The sequence below is a fragment of the Hemicordylus capensis genome, chromosome 1 (genome assembly GCF_027244095.1).
Source record: "Hemicordylus capensis ecotype Gifberg chromosome 1, rHemCap1.1.pri, whole genome shotgun sequence".
NCBI lineage: Eukaryota > Metazoa > Chordata > Lepidosauria > Squamata > Cordylidae > Hemicordylus > Hemicordylus capensis.
Window position 1 is genome coordinate 32,369,085 of NC_069657.1, and position 24,496 is coordinate 32,393,580.

Below are 24,496 nucleotides of genomic sequence, written 5' to 3' on the forward strand. Positions count from 1 at the left end.
AGTGGGCAATCACAAGTTTTAAACATTCTTAGAGCCAGTGTTCACATGCTAGCAAAATAATGTTCAGGATCATCCACATAGGCGTAACTATAGGGGGGCGGGGGGGCACGTGCCCCGGGCGCCACTTGTCAGGGAGTGCCAAAAAGTGCCCCCGCCGATTTGCCAAAAAAAAAATTTTTTGCTGGTTTTTTGCTGCTGGTTTTTTTTTTTTTTTTGCAGAGCAGTCCCCCTCCCCCAGTCCCGGCGCTGCCCCCCCACCCAATTGGCATTGCTCATCCAGCACTGGGCGCCGCGGCGTCTTCGTAGTCCAAGTCTCTGACTCTCACTCCCTGGTGTGCCCCGCCACCCCGCCACCAGTCGCGCATGCGTTGAGAGGAGGACACGCACCAGAGCAAACTTCCTGAACAACTCCCTCTTCTGAACAACTTCCTGAATGCCCGAACCAGTTCCCCTTTTTGCTCATTCAAGTCCTTCCTCCCCTATAATCTAACCACGTTTTAACTGAAAAGGTTCAGGGAGGGGGAGATGGGGGGGATGTGGAACCTTGAGTTCCACATCCCCCCATCTCTCTCTTCCTGGACTTTTTCACTATGTAATGCAAGCTAATTTAATTATATGTCATCATCAAAATGGATTAGCTGTTTCAGCCCATCAGGAAAGTCTAAACCTCCACCGATTTAATTAACCAGACTGAAAATCAGATGAACAGAGAATGTTTTAATGAAAGGCGGTATATAAATTTAACAATAAGTAAAACTATCATTAGGAGCAATTAGCGATTACTTAAACATTGGTGCTGCCAAGCAATTTGTAAATAAAACGAGAAGCCCTTTGAAAATAAGCTGGAATTAATTGTAGGTTGGGCAGGGGGTGAAAGTATATACTTCTAAACATTTATTGTTAAATTTATATACCACCTTTCATTAAAAACAACCCCAAAGTGGTTTGGTTTTAGTCATGGATTTTAATTTTAATTGCTCTTTTTGTCAATGTGATGAAGATTAGTTAAATCTGAGTGGTCTTAGGCAACCAATGTTGCATCTGAAATGCCATTTCATTTTTTATTGTCATAAATACTCTCCAACCAATTTAAATAGCAAAGGTGTATATTATCGCTTTATTCAATTGCAGGGAATCTCAAAAAAACAGGATTTGCAACTAAGGCAGTGCATATCTTCTCTAAAATGGCCCTTTTATAGTTTTTCTAACTTTGAAATCGTAACATAAAACAAAGCATAAATGCATAAATGCTTCCCCCTCCATTTGAAACCTTTTCTGGTGTAAATAGCGCACGGTTTTGGAAAAGGGGAGTCTTTCTTTAACAGCGGGAGAATAAGGAGTCTTTAGCACTATCACCCTAGTCCCTCGAATTACTTTGGAGTCCTTGGTTTTCGTTTTGTTAAAATACAGTCACTCACAAGGGAAAGTCAGGAACAGAACCAGGGCGTGAGGGAGGGGCATCATAATCATAATAATCATCATTGCATCATAATTCTGATGTTTGAGATACAAGCCAATTTCACAGGGTTGTTGTGAGGAAAAACCTAAGTATAATGTAGTATGTATCATCATTGCATCATAATTCTGATGTTTGAGATACAAGCCAACTTCACAGGGTTGTTGTGAGGAAAAACCTAAGTATGTAGTGCATTTTGAAATTTTTGGTATTTTTTTAAATTTTTAAAATAAAAGTTTTCTGAAACGTGTGTCAGTCAGATGTATGTTGGGGACGCGGCGGGGGGGCGCAATTTCAGTGCTTGCCTCGGGTGCCGTTTTCCCTAGTTACGCCTCTGATCTTCCAACACAGATTAGAGCCCTTCGTGGAAAGGGAAATGCCGGATGTTCAAGCTGGTTTCAGAAAAGGTCGGAGAACAAGAGACATGATTGCTTTTGCATGCTGGATAATTGAGAAAGCCAAAGAACACCAAAAAGAAGTCAGCTAATATCTTTTCTTCGTCCATCCAATATTGAAGATTGGTAAACAGATGAAATATGTACATCTTACCAATAACATTGAGAAGATTTATGGGATGATAATCTGATGGCAAATGCCTTTTGCCTCTCTTATATATGGGGATAACAATCACCATTCCCCAATCATTTGGGGGTGAAGCCCCCAAATGATCAATAGTTGTAAAAAGAGAGGCTAGTACAGGTAGCCACCAATCCAAGTTATTCTTGATAGCTTCTCCTGGCAGATTATCAGAGCCAGGGGCCTTTCCAGTTTTAAACTGATCAACTATCATAGCAATTTCTGTACACTTAACTGGAGCCCATTTGGGTAGTGTGTTAGGATCCAGCTCCAGTTCTATTTGTGTAGATACTGAAACTGATCCCTCCCTAGCATATATAGTTCAGAAATAAACAACCCATTCACCAGCAGAAATAAGAAAAGATGGTGGAGAAGGTCGAAAAGTGGGATGGGATGTTACTAAAGACCAAAACATAGATGAATTTTTGGGCTGCACTGCAAAAATAAGCTGCTGCCAATTTAGCTTATTAGCCTTCCTTTTTTTCCTTGCAAGCAAAGTTTTATAAGATTCTTTTCTCTCAATTAGTTCCTGAGAGGAAAGCTGCTTAGAGTTACATCTGTATACGTTATAAGAACTAACAAGATCAATTTTTGCCCTATGACATTCCCGTGCGATCAAACCACACTTGAGAAGATCTAGCGTGGAGCAAGCAGATTTCAGGGCCAGTTATTCTACTATTGAGCAAGCATTCGTTTTACAGCACCTAGCAGAGAAATACTCTAATCGATCTCACTCTACTCTTTATGCTGCCTTTATTGATTTTAAATCGGCTTTTGACTCAATATCAAAAGATAAGTTATGGGAGAGGTTAGTAAATTCTACAATTGACCGTCGTTTGCTTCTTTTGATTTATAAGCTACATAGGAATTCATAGGAACATAGGAAGCTGCCATATACTGAGTGAGACCATTGGTCTATCTAGCTGAGTGTTGTCTTCACAAACTGGCAGTGGCTTCTCCAAGGTTGCAGGCAGGAATCTCTCTCAGCCTTATCTTGGAGAAGCCAGGGAGGGAACTTGAAACCTTCTGCTCTTCCCAGAGAGGCTCCACCCCCTGAGGGGAATATCTTACAGTGCTCACACTTCTAGACTCCCATTCATATGCAATTTATGTCTGGAAATCTCACTAAAGAAATCCCCACCTATCGGGGAGTGAGGCAAGGCTATATTCTGGCTCCAGCTCTCTTCAATTATTATATCAATCCTATTGTAGATTATATAGCGAATTTGTCCTTCAATCCACCAAAACTAGCTGATAGACAGGTTACATGAACTGGTCTACTATCTGATGCCTAACTTTCCTAGCCACCACACAGAACTTTGCGACTTTAGTTGTTATCTCCTTCTGATCATAAAGCAAGTAATTAACATAAAATATTTCTGTATGCCCTGGATAATCGACCAATAGCAGGGCACTAAAACGTTGATGAAAGTCCCTGTAAAGGGAACAGTAAAGTAAAATGTGAAAAATCGATTCCCGATCTCCAGAATCACACAGACAGTCTCTGTTCTATAGGAATCCTTCTGAACCTACCCTCCAAATCAGCCGAAGACAATACATTAAATTGGGCCAATGTGAACATCCTGCGGTATTTAGCAACTGTAAGTTTATCTAAATAACTTGCAGGTTTGTTGTTAAAGGTTTGTAGCCCCACCCCCACCCCCAACTTCCTTGGGGATTAAAAGCTGACCAATTTGTGCCTCCATATCATATATCCGTCATTTTAGCGCCAATCTCGCATGGTTGAATCCCATCTTCAGCAGAACATCTAAGCTAAAGCCATAAAGGCTTAGTTTACAAAAATTTGACAATTTCCAACGGGAGTTTAAACTATGCATAAGGGCAAGATGAGCAAGGCCTGTAGGAAAGAAATGTAACTTCAGCCAGTAACTTAAAATGGAAAGCCACACCCTGGCCTCCTCTCTAGTAATACCAGCTTCCAGCCTCAGGATCACGTTTGGGAGACATCTAGGGGTCTGCAAAAGAGATCTTAAAAACTTTGTCTGAATGATCCCCAAAGCTGCAAAATTAGCATATCAGGTGTATCTAGGGAAAACAGCGCCTAGGGCAAGCACTGAAATTGCGCCCCTGTCCAAACATCTGACAGAGCAGACCATTATTTCTTAGATGGTTGGTAACCCCACACAGTAATTAATGTATGTAGCAGGAGGCCAGAACGCAAGGCATTTTCTTTCCCATTTCACAAATAAGTGCAACCTAGAAGCAGCCTACCCTTCTATTTGAAGAATCCTGACTCTGATTCCAGAAGCAGAGAAATGGAGAACAATACACACAACAGTCTATAGGGTGGCCACCTTTTTTTTTTACCAGTGTTCCTGTGCCTTGAACAGCAGTCTGTGAGAAACAGAAAGTTAGCAACTGAAGCCTTTCCTAGAATGAAAATGCAGGGGGTGGAAGTGTCACCTGCTTCATTACTGGGAGTTGGGCTGCTATTAAAGGTGTAGGAGCAGAGCTGATTTAAAAAGTGGCAACCATACAGTACCAAAATGCAGAATGGGGACATTTGCAAACAGCTGGCAGCAACCAAAAGCAAATAGCAGCAAAGTTTAGCTCCTAATCAAGTCACAACTTTGAGAATTCCTCAGCTTCATTCATGCAAACAAACAACTATCGTCCCCCTCCCCAGCAAGGCTCTTCTCCAAAAGCACAATAGGAACCAGCAGCAGTTTAGCTCCTAGGCAAGTCACCACTTTGAGAATCCCTTTGCTTCATTTATGCAAACAGCTAATCGTTGGTCCCCCTCCAAATCACAATAGTCAGCAGCAGCAGTTTATCTCCTAGGCAAGTCACCACTTCATGCAAATAAACAGCCTGCCTGCTTATCTCGCCACGGAAGAAACACAAAAGAAACCCACCCACCCATCCCTGAGCAGCAGAAGGAAGGCAGAAGAAAAAGGGAGGGAGGAGAGAACGTTGGGGCTTTGCCTAAGTTCTGTTCTGAGTAGGGAGTGTATGGGGAAGGCATCAAGGGGCAACTGGTGGGGGGAGGCACTGACTACTCCAGCAGGGCTGGCTGTGGTGGAGCTTCCCAGCAAAGGGTGGGTGGGGGAGTGCAGAAGGAGGCACCAGGATGGGATTACTTGAGACTGAGGGCTCTTCCATGTCTCTCACCAGTCCTGGCTGTGTCCTCCTCAGCTCAGCTGCAGCCCTCCAAAGCACCACCACTGCCTGACGTGGAAGAGCTCACTCCGGGTCTTTGGAGCTTGAAGCCACTTTACATGTGACATCCGCACAAAGGGGGCGTGGCTTCGAGCTCCAAAGAGCCCGAGCGAGCTCTTCAGTCTCTCATTTCAGGCAGGCTTGCTGCCTGAAAGCGTCTATTCTTCCTTTCTCTCCCTCTCTGGAGGGAGAGAAAGGGGAATAGACGCTTTCAGGCAACAAACACTGCTTGAAATAAATGGCAAGTGCTCGGAGGGCTCCCAGTGGAGGAGGGGCGCGGCACTCCAGGAAGGACTGCAGCCCATGAGAGAGTGCCTGCCATTCCGCTGGTGCCCGGACTTGAGTGGCACCTGTGCGAAGGGTGGGGGTGCGGGCAGGCCATCCACCCTGGCGGAAGTGGTGGGATTGAATTGGGGGGGCGGCGGCGGGGGGGGATTAATTTTTTTTAAAAAAATTGTGGTGGTTGGTGGCGGGGCATGGCAGGCACTTTGGGCGCCCCCCTGCAATGGTGCCCAAGGCACGTGCCCTGCCTGCCCCCCTTTCATTACGCCCCTGATTATGACTGCAACTACGACTTGATTACAACTGACAACCAGCAGCAAGGTGGATGGACTTGATTACGACTGCAATTACGACTTGATTACAACTGCACTGAGAGACCTTAAAGGACAAGTTGAAGACATATAATCCTGGAGAGAATATATCTATGTGGTCGCTAAGAGTCAACACCGACTTGATGGCACTTAATCAATCAATCAGAGCCAGTGTGGTATACAGGAGATAGTGTGTTGGACCCAGGTTTAAATCCTCATCCATTAAATTGCCTGGATAAACTTGGGCCAATCATTCTGCAAAATCCTGACCTACACTATAGGTTTCTTGTGATGATACAGTGAGATGATACCATCTACACTGCCCTCAGATCCTTTGACGAATGGGATGCTAATACATAAAAACAGTGCACAATGTACCAAAGAAATTTTTTACTTTAAAAAATCTCATATCTGTGCATTTGATCTTCATTGCAAAATAAGCATGCCATGGAGTAAATGAAGGTATAGCTTTGCATTCATCATGGTCATACACATTGCACCCATCCCTAAACATGCACATTCCTCTTGTTCACAATGGTTTTTGATTGCCTGTCTTGCAATCAAACTTTATTAAACTTTCATATCTGATTAGTTAAGGTACTATATTTTATCAGAATGTTTTTGTATCCAACCATTTTTGAACCAGTTTTCATATCCTGTAATGCCATCTGAACTTCTACACTTTCCACAGACTTAAAACACACAGAAATGATTTTAACTAATGAAGCAGTTTGCAAGCCAATTCACATGATCAAATCAGGAGGGTAACTCTAGTCCTCTTCAGACATTAGGAAGGCAAGCAGTGCTCATGGTTACAGCACCAAAAGTAGGTAGGGAGTCCTGCCCCAATTATTTACTACATTTATAAACCGCCCCATCCAGAGGCTCTGAGTGGTATACAACTAGTTTTTAAAACATAAAAACAAACACCATTTAAAAACACACTACTTAAAACAATAGAAAAACAATTTTAATAGAATTTAAAACCAATTAAAATACTTAAAAACAATTTTAAAATCTTGGAAGGCCAGACCAAACAAGTCTTTAGGTCTCTCTTAAAGGCCAACAGTGAGCCTGAACTGCAGATATCTGCCGGGACTGCATTCCATAGGCCAGGAGCAGCTACAGAGTAGGCTTGGTTCCGAGTCGCCACCAGACATACTGGTGGTAACTGGAGACGGACATCTCCAGAGGACCTCAACGTGCAATGGGAATCATACAGAAGGCGGCACTCTTTAAGGTAGCCTGGCCCCAAGCCGTTCAGGGTTTTTAAAGGTAATAACCAGCACTTTGTATTTTGCCCGGAAACACAGCAGCAGCCAGCGCAACTGTTTTAAAACAGGCATAATATGGTCTCTCCAGGTTGCTCTGGAGACCAATCTAGCTGCTGCATTTTGAACTAACTGAAGTTTCTGAACTACGTACAAAGGCAGCCCCACGTAGAACGCATTGCAGTAGTCAAGCCGGGAGGTTACCAGCTGATGTACCACTGTTTTGAGATCGTTCTCTCCAAGGAATGGACACAGCTGTCGAATCAGCCAAAGTTGATGGAAAGGGCTCCTGGCCATAGCCTCTACCCGAGATACCACATTGAGGCCTGGATCCAAGAGCACTCCCAAGCTGTGTACCTATTCCTTCAGGGGGAGTGTAACCCCATCCAGCACAGGAAGATCTAACTCATCCCTCAAATTCTGATCCCCCACAATGAGCACCTCCATCTTGCTTAGATTCAGTTTCAATTTGTTATCCCTCATCCAGCCCATTACTGCCTGTAGGCAGGCATTTAGGGAGTGAAAGCCATTTCCTGATGATGAGGATGAGAAATAGATTTGAGTGTCATCAGCATACTGATAACACCCTGCACCAAATCTCCTGATGACTTCACCCAGTGGTTTCATATAGATGTTAAAAAGCATTGGTGACAGAATGGAGCCCTGAGGGACTCCATATAATAGCTCCTGTTTCGAAGAGTAACCGTCAACAAATACATAATCTGGAATTTGCCTGAGAGATAGGAGTGGAACCACTGCAAAGCAGTGCCTCCTGAACTAAAGTTAAGCTGGAGAACAAAGTAGTTGCATGACTGCTTCAACCAAAGCACAATTTGCAGCAATGCCCACATTTAATGCAGCATATCCAGACTTTGCAGTGGCACAGCAGGGCTCAAACCGCATATGATGGCAGTAGACTCGCTTGTTGAATCCTGGGTTTGTCCCAAACATATACAAAACATGCTATGGGGGGTCCCCACAAAAAGAGGATACTGGTGAGAGCTGCTAATCTCTTTCCCCACCTATGGTTTACCCATGCCCTCCTCCCCTCACATGCAATCTGCCCCGCCCCCCCGCCGTCCCCTCAGTAATTTTCTCAAATCCAGAAGTGAGCTCAGATGATTAAAAAAGCATGGAGAGCTAAGAAAAGGAAAGCAATAGGCACAGGAAAGATTTAGCTCCCCTCTTTTGCTCTAGAAGGAATTATCTCACATACATTCATATACAAACAGGGTTTCTATATGTTTCTCCCCCTGAAAGCAAATCAGAATATTGAATATTTTTGAAAAAATTATACACAAGGTCTTCTTACAGTGTAGTAGAAAATAAAAAAGACAAGTCACCAGGAGTAGATATAATTCAGGGCTTCAGTATCATGTCTAGGATTATTGCCTGTTTCAACATATATACATTATTTTTCCCATCTCATATAGTTCAGTAAGTTCTCATATACTTACATTTTGTTGAAAGTCAGGTTTTAAAAGAGAAGATAGTGTCCATTATAATAAGTGACCATATTTTATCAAATCATTTTAATTGATATGTTAATTATAAAATAGATAGATAGATAAATCTGCCCCCTTTTCCCCCCAGGAAAAAGCAACAACAAATTTGGCTGAGATGGTCAATATAAACGAGCCATTTATTAATCTTTAGTGAACACATGACCCAACAGCTCTTCAACTAGTAAACTACACTTCTTCTTTCACAAACGTAATTTAATCATAATGTTGCCTTCCAACAATACAGAAAACACTTGTGGATTAAGCTCCACATTCTTTTCTGAAGAATGAGGGAAAGACACAGGGATGAGTGGCATTGGCGTGTTTATACAACAGGTGATTACCGCTGAGCAAAATATACTCATCTGCTCTGATCCAGAGCTCTATGTGCTCTACTAGTGATTGCTACTGGCTCTGCTACTGATTCTGTTGACGCGCTGGTGCAAACATAGAATAATGAACTCACTAGAGCAGTAGACACAATTGCTCCTAAGCACCCTGTCCAACTTGTCTTAAAGACAGCCCTGTGGTATTCAGATGAACTACAGGAGCTGAAACAGCGAGGCAGACAACTAGAGTGCAAGTGGAGAAAGATTTGGCGCGAGTCTTATCGGGTACAACACAGAGCACATTTGAAGACCTATGCTCTGGCAGTGCGGGTGGCAAAGAAGCAATTCTTTTCTGTCCGCATTGCTTCCGCAAACTCACATCCAGCTGAGTTGTCTAGGGTTGTGAAGGGGATAGTCTGTACCCCCTTCCCCTTGAATTTAAACTTGGAACCATCAGTTACTCGCTGTGACATTTTAAACGACTTTTTTGCGGATAAAATTTCTCGCATTCGGGCCGAGCTGGATTCCACGGTTACTACAGAGTCTACTGTAGAGGTGTCCAGCAACTCCTCTTATGGGATTAGATTGGAAAAGAGCCCCTGGTGGCGCAGTGGTAAAACTGCCGCCCTGTAACCAGAAGGTTACAAGTTCGATCCTGACCAGGGGCTCAAGGTTGACTCAGCCTTCCATCCTTCCGAGGTCGGTAAAATGAGTACCCAGATGTTGGGGGCAATATGCTAAATCATTGTAAACCGCTTAGAGAGCTCCGGCTATAAAGCGGTATATAAATGTAAGTGCTATTGCTATTGCTATTATTTTTAGTTTGTGACTCCTGAGGAAGTGGACAAACTGCTTCGGACTGTGTGCCCTACAACCTTTTCTTTTGACCCCTGCCCAACTTGGCTTATCTCATTTAAAAATTATAAGAGAGGGTCTGGTAAATATTATAAATGCTTCTCTGAGGGAGGGCAGGATGCTTCCTTGTCATAAGGAGACTATTATCAGACCACATTTGAAAAAACCTGCACTGGATCCCTAGGACTTAGCTAATTACAGACCTGTTTCTAACCTTCCATGTTTGGCCAAGGTGATTGAGTGGGTGGTGGCCTCATAGCTCCAGGCAGTTTTGGATGATGCAGATTATCCAGACCCATTACAAACTGGCTTTTGTGTGGGCTATGGGGTTGAGACTGCCTTGGTTGGCCTGAGGAATGGTCTCCAATTGGCTATCGACAGAGGGAGTGTGACACTGCTGATCCTTTTGGATCTCTCTAAGGCTTTTGATACTGTCGACCATGGCATCCTTCTGGATCGTACCAAGGAGGTGGGATTGGGTGGAACTATTTTACAATGGTTCCGCTCCTACCACTCTGGCAGATTCCAGATGGTGTCACTTGGAGACTGTTGCTCTGCAAAGCGAGAACTGAAGTATGGCGTTCCACAAGGCTCCATACTGTCTCCAATGCTCTTTAACAGCTACATGAAACCTCTGGGAGAGATCATCAGGAGGTTTAGTGCAGGATGTTATCAATATGCTGATGACACCTATATCTACTTCTCCATGTTGACTTCATCAGGAAATGGCAAATCTTCCCTAAATGCCTGCCTGGAGGCGGTAATGGGTTGGATGAGGAATAACAAACTGAAATAGAATCCAGATAAGATGGAGGTACTGACTGTGGGGGGTCAGAACTTGAGATATGGTTTAGAACTGTCTGTTCTGGATGGGGTTACACTTCCCCTGAAAGATCAGGTACGTAGCTTGGGAGTACTCCTGGACCCAAAACTCTCCCTGGTTTGTCAGGTTGAGGCAGTGGTCAGGAGCGCTTTTTATCAGCTTCATCCAATACGTCAGCTATGCCCATTTCTGGAGATAGACCTTAAAACAGTGGTGCATATGATGTTAACCTCCGAGCTTGACTACTTTAATGCACTCTACATGGAGCTGCCTTTGTACATAGTCCGGAAACTACGATTAGTACAGAATGCGGCAGCCAGATTGGTCTCTGGGATAAAATGACCATATAACATCAGTTTTGAAAGAACTGTACTGATTGCCAGTATGTTTCTGTGTGAAATACAAAGTGCTGGTTATTACCTATAAAGCTCTTAACAGCTTGGGTCCAGGCTATTTAAGAGAGCGACTCCTTTGTCATGAACCCTTCCACCTTTTACAATCTTCTGGTGAAGTATGGTAATGGTTGTCACCAGCTCATCTGGTGGCAACTCAGGACCGAGCTTTCTCTGTGGCTGCCCCCTGCTGAAATAAGAGCATCTCCTTCTCTGTATGTTTTCAGAAAGACCCTCAAGACTCTCCAGTTAACATAAGAACATCCCTGCTGGATCAGGCCCAAGGCCCATCTAGTCCAGCATCCTGTTTCGCATAGTGGCCCACCAGATGCCTGTTCTCGCAAGCTTTTAATTAAGATTTTAATAATTTTAATAATTTGTTTTACATTGTTTTTACTGTGTTTTATGTATTTTAACCTGTGATTTTCAATATTAAAATTTGTACACTGCCTAGAGATTTACATATCAGATGGTATAAAGAATATATACTCTGTGTGTGTGTGTGTGTGTGTGTGTGTGTGTGTGTATATATATATATATATATATATATATATATATATATATATATATATAAAAAATGCATTTCCACTGAGCTGCCTCCTGCCTTAAGAAAGCGATTCTGCACTAAAGATAGGGCAGCCACTGCAGGAAAGTAAACTCCAGGTAGGACACTGTAGTTTTAATGGGGCACATTGCTTAGCCTAGATTATGCATATGCTGCTAAACATAGAGCTGGAGAAAATGGAGAGCAAATTGTGGAAATGTTGATTTAATGCATTGCCCCTGTGTAGCAGTAAAGGTGTGCAGGAGCCATGAACCTCTGAATGGAAACTCATCCAAAGTTCAGGAGTCCTCCTTTACATTGGCAAGAGTACTTATATATCTTTTGTATGTTGCGTATCTTAGAATTTTAAAGCAATTTATGTGAGCTGTAATACCTTAAAAGAGCAATTTGAAAAATACTGCTCCAAGCAGAACTTCAAACCACCTCTAACATTTCACCTTGTTTATTTATCTATTTATTTAGTGCATTTATATACCTACCACCCTATCCAAAAAGTCCCTGGGTGGTTCATAATATAAAAACCATTACAATATTAACATGATTAATGCAATAAAAACTCTAAAAACCAAAACTTTAAAACTATAAATTAAAAGCCTGACTAAACAGGTATGTTTTTAGTTCCTTCTTAAAAACATTCAGAGAAGGGTAAGCTTTAATTTCATTAGGAAGCGAGTTCCAGAATCCTGGGGCAACTCTAGAAAAGACCCAATTTTGAGTCACCACCAAGTGATCTGGTGGCAACCTCAACCAGACCTCCCCAGATGATCTTGAGAGGCCAAGAAGAAGGCGTTCTCTTAAATACCTCGGACCCAAGCCGTTAAGGGCTTTATAAGTAATGGCCAACACTTTTTATTTCACCCAGAAACTTATTGGCAGTCAGTGCAGTTCTTTTTAAACGGTGTTATGTGGTCCTTTCATGTTGACCCAGAGACCAATCTGGCTGCTGCATTCTGTATTAACTGCAGTTTCCGAAATACATAAAAAGGCAGCCCAACATAGAGCGCACTGCAGTTGTCAAGCCTGGATGTTACCAGCATATGCACCACTGTTTTAAGGACTATCTCCAAATGGACGTAGCTGGCAAATCAGCTGAAGCTGATAGAAAGCACTCCTGGACACTGCTTCAACCTGAGAAATCAGGGAGAGGTTTGGGTCCAGAACTACTCCCAGTCAACGTACCTTCTCTTTCCGGGGGAGCACAAGACCCCAACCAGAACAGGTAGATCTAAACGGCTTCCTATGTCTTGACCTCCCACAATGAGCACCTCCATCTTGCTTGGATTCAGCTTCAGTTTGTTCTCCCTCATCCAGCCCATTACCACCTCCACGAAGGCATTTAGGGAAGTTAGGCCATTTCCTGATGAAGCCGACATGGAGAAATAGATTTGGGTGTCATCAGCATACTGATAACACCGAGCACTAAATCCCCTGATGACTTCACCCAGTGGTTTCATATAGATGTTAAAAAGCATTGGTGACAGTATGGAGCCTTGTGGAACGCCATACTTCAGTTCTCGCTTTGCAGAGCAACAGTCTCCAAGTGACACCATCTGGAATCTGCCAGAGTGGTAGGAGCGGAACCACTGTAAAATAGTTCTCCTCCATGTAGATGTCAAAAAGCATTAGAGACAGTATGGAGCCTTATGGGACTCCATACCGCAGCCCTTGTTTTGAAGAGCAACCATCTCCAAGTGACACCATCTGGAACCTACCCGAGAGGTAGAAGTGGAACCACTGCAGAGCTACGCCTCCCACTCTCAACCATTTCAGACATCCCAGAAGGATACCACGGTCAATGGTATTAAAAGCCGCCGAGAGATCCAAAAGGATCAACCAAGTCACACTCCCCCTGTCAATTCCTAATTGGCCTCATCCAACAGGCCAACCCAGGCCGTGTCAACCCCATAGCCTGCCCAAAAGCCAGTTTGAAATGTGTCCAGATAATCCACTTCCTCCAAGACAGCCATATTCACTTCCATTTGTGGATGAAGCAATATTAGTAATGAAACAAGTGAAAAATACTTGCCAGATGGCTCATCACAGGCTAATAGCAACTTCTTCAGATACTACCAACTTGAATGAGCATGTCGGAAAGTGGGAGAAAAGGAGCCACAATTTAAGAGTTAGGCTCCTGTCAATCAAATCTGCCCTATTCTTTACTCACTTAATAACTTCCTGTGATCAGGAATGCAAAATCAAGGCACCCAGTCACCAGCGGCTCAGAAAACTTTGGCCCAACTCTGGCAATTGACACCTCAGTTTCTGAAGAGGGCAAAAAGCACCTTTCTTCTCGTCTCATGTATGCTGTGCAACTGGGTGCCAGTCATTAATGTTGATGGGCTCAATTCTTCTTTCAAAATTGGGGCGGGGAGACAGAGACTGGAGACAGAGTAGGGAGGCAGGACGTCTTAACCTCATGCCCTGCCATGGTCCCAGTCCACAACAGTCCCCTGCATCCCCCCACAACTGCTAGTTACCAAGTGTGTAATCGGAACTAAACTATGGCATCGAGGCAAGCTTCAGCGCTGGTGCCTCTAAATTGAAGAACCAACAGAGAGAAAGAGGGCAAGAGACCAGACCACTCCAGCAAGAACAGGATCTCTCCTCTCACTTTCACATTCACATTCACATGCTCATCTCTTTCTCCTTCCAGCTGGCTCCCAGAAAACCTGGCCAGTTCCCAAAATGTGCAAAAATGCTCACACCCCCTGCCTGTGACCCTAATTATAAAACAGCAGTTATTTCCACTTGTTAGGGGCTTTTAGAAGCAGCATGTTCTGTGTGAGGTTCATAAAGACACACACAAACTGGACAAGCATTACTTGACAGAAAACAAACAGAACAGCCACCCTTGGCCCACTAATGTTTTGAGCTACAACACTTGATTTAAATCAAGCCTATTTAAATCAGTGCTTTAAATCATGATTCAAATCCCCAAGACAAAGAGACCAAATTTAAAACACTGATCTAAGTTTAAAAATTCAATTTATTAGTTATATACTTTTAAATAAAAAATGCACACCAATCAGTTGATTGGAAGCTAGAGTGATAAATATTTATAGAATACTGACTCCAAGCCAATTGCAGAGATCAGGTAGTGACTAGGCATAAAATAGATCACCCAGAAGGATCAATGGAGGACAACTCTAGGACATACCAATCTCTGGCTCCCAGTATCTAGTCTTAATGTAAACTATTGTGTGCTGTATAATGACTGGCAAAGACATTTTCCCGACAGTTCTTTCCTAATGAATAAAAGTAGCCTTTCATAAATGGATCATACGTTTGGTTGCATTGCATTCAGATTTCAATCTGAGCCAGGGTATTTTTGAGAAAGAAAATTATAGCTAAACTTTTTAAAATAATTAAATCTCATTTAAATTTTTAAAACTGCTTTAAATCAAAAACATGGGGGGGGGGTGTTAAACCATCATTTTTATCCTCCTTGCTCCATGGATTAAAATCACAGAAACAGCATCTCCTCCTCCCCATTCCTTGCCTTGTTCTTTATCTCAACTGCAAGTCCATTCATATTAACAATCAAACCCGAAGAAATAAAGTGTGATGGATGCTGCTAAAAACGGAGGAGAGAAGGAAAGGTGACAGGCTGAGATATGAATGAAATGGGAAAGGAAAGAAGCAGCAGAAGCAGAATAATGAACAAGAGTATAGCTAGCATTTCTGTTTCTGTGTTGTCAAGGCAATTCAGAAACCCACCATCATGGCCAAATACAAAATTACTCCTTTCTGAATTTTAAAGTGTAAATAAGAAAAGGAGATATACAAAAGCACTCTCAGAAATGTTCTTGAAAAATTACAAAGCTTTTTTTACAAAAAACTTCCATGCCATATAAGCTGTAAAGACTTTGCACACTCGTCATCTATATGATGATGGCTTTAGAAATGAGGCTCCACGCACCCACACTTTGCCTGAGATGCATCAGGCAGAAATTCATCAGGGACATCTCTAGTGAGTGATCGGGGGACTGCACCTGTTAAATGTCTGCCTAGATACATCCCTCCCCAGCCCAATGTCCAACTGAAAGATCAAGGTAAAGTGTGGGTGCATGGAGCCTCATTTCTAAAGCCATCAGCATATACCAGACTGTACAAAATCTTTACAGCCTATATGGCATGTGAGTTAAGGCGGGCACCTTAACTTGGAATTTCCATTATTTTTAGGGCACGAGTGAAAATGTAAAGTATCTTAATTCTCATCTTAAACCAAAGGTGTTTGGATTACTGAATTTCCTGGCATTTTAAAAAGGGAAATCTGATTAGACATTATGGGGTAGAGCTTACCCAAACCACAAGGTAGCATTTCCTGATGCTGAACACAAGAAACTTTGTAAAAACTTCAACTAAAATAAAGTCACACTGCCCACCCCTCACTTGAAAAAACAACAATGAAATGAAATTAGCAGATTCAATAATAGTGACTTGCGATCGCACCTCATGATTATTCAGCAGTGAATAAGGATACAAGAAGCAGGCAATTTGTATTCACTTTAAATCTGTACTTCATTTCTTTTCTTTTTCTCAAAACACACAAACACACACACAGCAATGATAATTTAAAATAACAAATGCTTTAACAACCATGTCCAAAACAGATTATCTTCCCAGAAATTTCCCATAAACTTCAATTCTCCTGCTTGATTTAATTTCCTCCAGGATGGTATTATCAGCAAAATAGTGTAAAGGTTGTACACAAGTGACATAGCCACACACACACACACACACACACACACACACACACACACACCTCATCCATTCCAGCACATGCCTTGCCCCATGCCAGCTGCCCCAAGCCCAGGGCTCAGATAGCCTCCACGCATGTGCAGAGTCCACCTATGCATGGAGGACATCTCAGTCCTGGGGGTAGGGGTTAGGGGCCAGACACCAGAACAGTTGTGTGGTATGCAGTAGAACAGAGCGGTGGGTGAGAGCAGCAGCAGGCAGCAACTGGCAGGAAAGCCGACTGCTGTCCACACATGCACCATCGGAACACTAGGAATGGGGAAGATGGAGGAGCAGGGCGAGGACAAGGAAGCCATACCTACACTGGGCCAGCGCTAGAGCGCGGTGGTGCAGCCCTGTGGGGACTGAGTTGCCATTGGGCCAGAGGTGCTGGTTCGGGTCAGCTGTAAGGGCAGAGCAGTGAGTCAGCTGCCATATTTATTGTGGGCAATGCTGTCAGCACTGTAACCTCCAATGTGCTACTGCACAGACTCATTTAGCACCAAGAATGTATTTTTCTGCCTCTTAAAATGCAACTTTGAGGATCAATTGTGAAATAACCATTGATTGGGTCCCAGGGGGTATACAAAATTCACTTTTCTGGCATGCAATTTAAAGGCTGGAATTATGCAAATGGACTACAAAATTATTTAATTACCACTTCTTCAGTACAAAAAAATGTCGCCAAACCTTTAAACCCCATGTTCAAAATAGAAAAGCTTTAAACTACTTAGAGCCATTTTCCAACAGATCTCCCCCAAATTTGCAGGGGGCATGTCTCTTGTCACCTCGTTAATGTGTGTTTATGGCCAGGGAGATCAGAAAATGGTTTTAATTTTTTAAGCAATAGAATGTTTAGGGCTTAGGATGATGTAACATTGAAAACACTCTCCATCTTAACTATACTGGCACAATTGTACCAGTAAAATACACAGGTGTTCTGAAGGAATCACAGCCATCTGCCAGAATGGCAAAGAAGAAGAACTCCAACTGAGGTACTGAGCCTCTGCCCTTATGCCTACACAATTGAGTGAGTGAGTGTCAAGTCGGTGTCGACTCTTAGCAACCACATAGATAGATTCTCTCCAGGATGATCTGTCTTCAACTTGGCCTTTAAGAGTCTCTCAGTGGTGCATTCATTGCTGTCATAAATCGAGTCCAGCCACCTTGCTGCTGGTCATCTTCTTCTTCCCTTTCCTTCAACTTTCCCCAGCATTATGGATTTCTCAAGAGAGCTGGATCTTCGCATAATGTGTCCAAAGTATGATAGTCTGAGGCTGATCATGTGTGCCTTGAGTGAAAATTCTGGATTGATTTGTTCTATGATCCATTTGTTTGTTTTCCTGGCTGTCCATGGTATCCTCAAAAGTCTTCTCCAGCACCAAGGGTCAAAAGCATCAATGCTTTTTCTATCTTGCTTTTTCAAGGTCCAGCTTTTGAGTGTCATGGGGAAAACCATTGTCCGAATAATTCTAATCTTTGTAGGTGTAGACACATCACAGCATCTAAATATCCTTTCCATGTCCTTCATTGCAACCCTACCAAGTGCTAGTCTGTGGTGTATTTCTTGACTGCTGGATCCTTTACTGTTGAGGCAGAAGCTATCCACCGCTTCAATGTCTTCATTATCAATTATGAGGCTGGTTGCTGTACCTGTTGTCATTAGTTTAATCTTCTTTACATTTAATTGTAGTCCCATTTTCTCACTGTGCTCCTTGGCTTTCATTACTAGAGCTTGCAGATCATCTGCATTCTCAGCTATCAGAGTGGTGTCATCAGCATAGTGCAGGTTGTTGATGCTTCTTCCTCCAACTTTAAAACCACACTCATCTCACTTCCAATCCAGCTTCTCTCAGTATATGTTTGGCATATTAATTGAATAAAGAAGGAGAGAGTATACAACCTTGTCTTACTCCTTGCCAACCTGGAACCAGTCTGTTTCAACATATTCCATCTGGACTGTGGCTTCCTGTCCTGTGTCTAAGTTTCTCATGAGAAAAATGAGATGTTCTGGGACGCCCATTTTCCTCAGGATATTCCACAACTTGGCATGGTGGACGCAATCATTGGCTTTTCTGTAGTCAATAAAGCACATATTGACTTCTTTCTGGTATTCCCTGGCCTTCTCAATTATCCAGAGTGCATCGGCAATGATGTCTCTTGTTCCTTCGCCTTTTCTGAAACCAGCCTGAACATCCAGCATTTCCCTTTCCACGTAGGGCTCTAAACTGTGTTGGATGATCATGACCATTATTTTGCTAGCATATGAAATTAAGGATATTCTGCGATGGTTTGTGCAATTTGTTAAGTCTCCTTTCTTTATTATGGGTATGTAGACTGACCTCTTCCAATCTTTTGGCCACTGTGTCATTTTCCAAATTTGCTGGCATAGTTTGGTTAGAACCTTGACTGATTCATCTTCTGTTGCCTGCCATATTTCTGTTGCTATTCCATTAATTCCTGTAGCCTTCCAACTTGGTAATGACCAGAGTGCTGATCTAACTTCATCTTCCCGTACTAGAGGTTCTTACAAGTAGGAAATATCTTCTAGAGCAGGGATCCTCAATGTTGGGCCCCCAGATGTTCTTCGACTTCAACTCCCATAATCCCCAGCCAAAGGCCACTGGGCCTGGGGATTATGGGAGTTGTAGTCCAAGAACATCTGGGGGCCCAACGCTGAGGATCCCTGTTCTAGAGTATATTGGATGTTGATGTGCCTGCTGTACAGATTTTCAATATATTCCTTCCATCTCTCTTTGATCTTCTCTCAATCAGTTACAATGTGTCCTTTGGCATCCCTTAACATACCAATTCGAGGTTGGAACCTCCTTCTGAGTTGAGAGATCTTTTGGAAAACTTGTCTTGTTTTTCCGTGTCTATTTCCATCCTCAAGGTCTTTACAGATGTCATTGTAGTACTGTTCCTTATCTCTTCTTTCTGAAATTCCCTATTAAGTTCCTTCCTGAAGTCTTTATCTTTCTTGACTTTGGCTTCTCTCCTCTTCTTGGTAATTTCCACCATCTGTTCTGACATCCATTTTACTCTTCTTTTTCTTGGTCTTTGGCATTGTCTTTTCACATTTGTTCTTAATAACTTCTTTGATTTCATTCCACAGTTCCTCTGGTTCCCTATCAATGAGGTTCAGAACCTCAAAGCGGTTCCTGATGTTACGCCTGGTGGAGGCCTTCCTTTCATGAAGGAGGATATTATCTCAAAGTTCAGCCTCTACATCATCATGTTCAAGGTCCGGAGGCTGTGGTGAAGAACCTGGCCATCGTTTCGATGGAAGAAGTCTGGATGGTGCTCGAGATTATGGTGGGAGCTCTAAGACAGGAGGAAGAGGAGAGGAAACCAGGGCTGCCTCGGCCACCACGGGGTAAATAGAATGCATTTTGTATTTTGCTCATGACCTGGGATAGTGGGAGGAAGGGTGGGAAGAGGCAAAAAAACCTGCCCATCCAAGGAATATGGAAAGCATCTCCCAGAGACCGATGCCCACTGCTGTGCTTGAACAATAAAGTGGGCTTTTTTTGTTCTCCTGGGTGGCAAAGAGGTCCACTTGGGGAATCCCCCACTGTCAGAAGAGAAAAGTGAGGGTGCCATCACGAAGTTCCCACTTGTGCTAGCAAACAGTGCTGGTTTGCCTGCAGAGGTTATCTGCTAAAATGTTGTCGGCACCCTTGATATGCAGAGCTAAGGGGTAGCTTTGGTGGTGAATGCACCAGTCCCAAATCTGAATGGCAAAATTCTACAGGGACTTGCATACTGTGCCCCGATGATGGTTCAAATATGCTATGGACAACTTGTGTCCATTTGGACAACTGTTGTCCAGCATCACCTGGATTGTTGTTTTTTTTCCTGATAAGAGATGAAGTAATGACATCAGGGCCAGGAAGACCGCCACGAGCTTGAAGACATTGATGTGCAGGGATGCCTGCTTATGGTTTCAAAAGCCTCGAGCATAAAGGCCTGCATAGTGGGCGCCCCAACCTGTCAGAGGCTTCCATAGTGACTTCAGTCAAACGCTTAAGAGGTTGGAAGGGTAGACCCACGTTGAAGTTCTCCAGCGGAGTCCATGACAGAAGAGAGTCTAAGGCAGGCCAAAGAACCAACAGTTGGAGACCCTGGTGGTCCACATACAGTTGGGGCACAGATAGTAGCCACAGCTGTAGGTGACACATACTTAGCCTTGTGTAGGCCATCACTGACATACAGGTGAAACTCGAAAAATGAGAATATCGTGCAAAAGTTCATTAATTTCAGTAATGCAAATTAAAAGGTGAAACTGATATATGAGATAGACACATTACATGCAAAGCGAGATAAGTCAAGCCTTAATTTGTTATAATTGTGATGATCATGGCGTACAGCTCATGAGAACCCCAAATCCACAATCCCAGAAAATTAGAATATTGTGAAAAGGTTCAACAGTCTAGGCTCCAGGTGTCCCACTCCAATCAGCTAATCAATCCATAACACCTGCAAAGGGTTCCTGAGCCTTTAAATGGTCTCTCAGTCTGGTTCATTAGGAATCACAATCATGGGAAAGACTGCTGACTTGACAGTTGTGCAGAAAACCATCACTGACACCCTCCATAAGGAGGGAAAGCCTCAAAAGGTAATTGCAAAAGAAGTTGGATGTTCCCAAAGTGCTGTATCAAAGCACATCAACAGAAAGTTATGTGGAAGGGAAAAGTGTGGAAGAAAAAGGTGCACAAGCAGCAGGGATGACCGCAGCCTGGAGAGGATTGTCAGGAAAAGGCCATTCAAAAGTGTTGGGGACTTTGACAAGGAGTGGACTGAGGCTGGAGTTAGTGCATCAAGAGCCACCACACACACACGGATCCTGGACATGGGCTTCAAATGTCATATTCCTCTTGTCAAGCCGCTCCTGAACAACAAACAACGTCAGAAGCGTCTTACCTGGGCTCAAGAAAAAAAGAACTGGTCTGTTGCTCAGTGGTCCAAAGTCCTCTTTTCTGATGAGAGCAACTTTTGCATCTCATTTGGAAACCAAGGACCCAGAGTCTGGAGGAAGAATGGAGAGGCACACAATGCAAGATGCTTGAAGTCCAGTGTGAAGTTTCCACAGTCTGTGTTGATTTGGGGAGCCATGTCATCTGCTGGTGTTGGTCCACTGTGCTTCATTAAGTCCAGAGTCAACGCAGCCGTCTATCAGGAGATTTTGGAGCACTTCATGCTTCCTTCCGCAGACGAGCTGTATGGGGATGCTGACTTCATTTTCCAGAAGGACTTGGCACCTGCCCACACTGCCAAAAGTACCAAAACCTGGTTCAATGACCATGGGATTACTGTGCATGATTGGCCAGCAAACTCGCCTGACCTGAACCCCATAGAGAATCTATGGGGCATTGCCAAGAGAAGGATGAGAGACATGAGACCAAACAATGCAGAAGAGCTGAAAGCTGCTATTGAAGCATCCTGGTCTTCTATAACACCTCAGCAGTGCCACAGGCTGATAGCATCCATGCCACGTCACATTGAGGCAGTAATTGCTGCAAAAGGGGCCCAAACCAAGTACTGAATACATATGCATGCTTATACTTTTCAGAGGTCCGATATTGTTCTATTTACAATCCTTGTTTTATTGGTTTCATGTAATATTCTAATTTTCTGGGATTGTGGATTTGGGATTCTCATGAGCTGTACGCCATGATCATCACAATTATAACAAATTAAGGCTTGACTTATCTCGCTTTGCATGTAATGCGTCTGTCTCATATATCAGTTTCACCTTTTAATTTGCATTACTGAAATTAATGAACTTTTGCACGATATTCTAATTTTTCGAGATTCACCTGTACAAGCAGCCATGTGGTCCAAGAGGTGCTGCACAGATTGCGAAGTCTGAGTTGGACTGGAGCAGAAGAAGTGGACAGTGTTCTGAATTGTCAGTTGAGGGTCTTGAGGGATGAATGCATGGCTTGAGGTCTACATTGAGTACTGTTCCTATGTAGGGAAGAGAGCATAGAAGGGACAGGTTGGACTTCTAGTTGACCTGGAAGCTTTGGGTGTCCAACAGAGAGAGAACCTCAGCAATATGGACCAAAAGAAGATCCCTGCTGTGTGAGGTGAGTAGCCAATCATTAGCAGACCCCTGCTAACTTGGCAAAGAGGCACCTTTTAACGTGGTGATTCTCTTTATTTAGCAGGGGGTGAGTAACTGGCCCTATCCACCCCCAGCACAGTACCTCCAGTGATTGTTGCTGGTGTCTATCTTATGTTTCTTTTAGACTGTGAGCCCTTTGAGGGACAGGGATCCATCTTATTTATTTATTATTTCTCTGTGTAAACCGCCCTGAGCCATTTTTGGAAGAGTGGTATAGAAATCGAATTATTAATAATAACAACCACCACCACCCCATTGGTAACTGGTGCCCTTGGTGCAATTCCAAAAGACCTTGAAGAGCACCTCAACACCATAGGAGCCACAGAAATCACCATCAGCCAATTAAAAAAAGCAACTTTACTGGGAACAGCTAATATTCTGCAACGATATCTATAATAACAGCAACAACACTGATAATAAAATTCAGCCATCCCAGGTCCTTGGGAAGGACTCGATGTCTGGATAAAACAAACCAGTCAATAACACCTGTCTGACTGTGTAAATAAATAATAATAAAATAAGAGAAGATGGATATCCCTTTAGTTTGCAAATGTGCAACCACTGCACTCACACATTTCATAAACACGTGAGGCACTGGACAAGCCGAAAGGAAGAACTGTGTACTGAAAAACCTGGTGAAGCATGTCATGGGAAGATGGAAATGTGAAAACAGGAGTCAGGTCTAGGGTGGCAAACCACTCCTCTCCAGACAGCAAGGGAATAAGTTGCTGTAATAAAACCCTACCCATTGGATCTCTGGTGAAACCTGTTCCATAGCTCCTTTGGATAAGAGTTCTTGTGCATCTGCTTAAAGTTTAGGAGTTGTGGGGGGTATATTTTATTCCCAAGAAGGGAGACAAAGTGAGGACCTCTGATGTAGCTAATAGAAATTATTCTTCGTACCTAAGAGGAGATGATAAGACGCCTGGGTGCTAAGTAGGGGGCAAGCTGGATAAAGGAAGGAGCAAGAACAATGGGCAAGGCTACAGAGGAGTCAAAGGTTCTGTTTGGAGGTGTATGGACCTCTGGGCTTCCGATTCTGTTTTGTGCATTAAGAAAAACATCATATTAGTCCCTTTGCTGAGATTGATTGTAGAGACCCTAGGCCTATCAGGCCTACGAAAGCAGTGAGAGTAGGAGTGAGGTACAGCAGTTGTAGAAGTGAAAGTCTAGGCAGTAAACCTTGACTTCTTCATGCACTCCATGACATCGCCTGTTTCTGCACCAAGAAAGCCTTCACCATCAAAGAACAAATCTTCCATTTTGTCCCACATATCCTGCTGGAGTGAGGATGTATGAATCTAGACATGTCTTCACAACAAAACAGCACTGGCCAGCACATGGGACCCAGTCTTGGTGAGATGTCTAGCTGTACTGAGAGACTGGTGGGTAATATCAACTGACCTGGAGAGACAGGAAACAGAGGGTAGGTATAAATGGAGAGTTTTCACAATGGAGGGAAGTAAGAAGTGGGGTCCCCCAGGGATCTGTACTGGGACCGGTGCTTTTTAATTTATTCATAAATGATCTAGAAGCAGGGGTAAGCAGCGATGTGGCCAAATTTGCAGATGATACCAAACTCTTCCGGGTAGTGAAATCCAAAACGGATTGTGAGCAACTCCAAAAGGATCTCTCCAAACTGGGGGAGTGGGCGACAAAATGGCAAATGCGATTCAATGTTAGCAAGTGTAAAGTTATGCACACTGGGACGAAAAACCCCAACTTCAAGTATATGCTGATGGGATCCGAGCTGTCTGTGACGGACCAGGAGAGGGATCTTGGGGTTGTGGTGGACAGCAGAGTCCACAGGAAGAACAGGAGTATGAGATGGAGGAGCGGATGGAAAAAGAGGAGCAGCAGATTGAGATAGTGGAGGTTGAGGAACAAGAGGAAGATCTATGGGGCGCTTGAAAGGAGAGGATCCAGAGGCCTGTCCCTGAGATGCAGAAGACTTCAATTTCTTCTACTTCCAGATGAAATTCTTTGTAGCCCTAAAGCAGAGAAGGTGAATGACCATACCTCCCTATCCTGCAGAAGTATCTGGGGTCAAGAGCGCCCAGAGACCTCCAGTAGTCCATATTTCT

The 24,496-nt window shown here is 43.4% G+C and overlaps 1 protein-coding gene across 6 annotated transcripts in view; it reads right to left on the minus strand.

Annotated features, from left to right (window-relative positions):
• Nucleotides 1-24,496, minus strand: part of PPP4R4 (protein phosphatase 4 regulatory subunit 4) — a 158,650-nt gene that overhangs the window by 110,695 nt on the left and 23,459 nt on the right. The gene's annotated exons all lie outside the window — the stretch shown is intronic.